The sequence below is a fragment of the Odontomachus brunneus genome, unplaced genomic scaffold (assembly GCF_010583005.1).
Source record: "Odontomachus brunneus isolate Ranch 3 - 2012 unplaced genomic scaffold, Obru_v1 Obru_scaffold_064, whole genome shotgun sequence".
NCBI classification, from domain to species: domain Eukaryota; kingdom Metazoa; phylum Arthropoda; class Insecta; order Hymenoptera; family Formicidae; genus Odontomachus; species Odontomachus brunneus.
In genome coordinates, this window is record NW_022639514.1 from 1,012,766 (window position 1) to 1,013,116 (window position 351).

The following is a 351-nucleotide window of genomic DNA, read 5'->3' on the forward strand; positions in this document are numbered from 1 at the left end:
ACATTTGTTATAAAATATTCATACAATTATTTTGCACAGCATTTGTAATTACGACAATTTTTTAGTGCTTCATTCATTTCTGCACAAAAGTGTCCGTACATATGTTTTGCAAATATATATGGAGTACATGTTCCATTATCGTTATGCACTTTTCTGTTTACATCTTAAAAGTTTTTACACGACAATTTGTAATGTCTCTTAATATTAAAATAATTATTTGTTCCATTTATACACAAGAAAATCAAACATTAATATTTATTGTAAATGTATGTAATTACGATGAAGAAAAAAAAGAGAGAGAGAAAGGCAGACAGAGAAAAAGAGAGAGACACACACAGAGAGAGAGAGAGA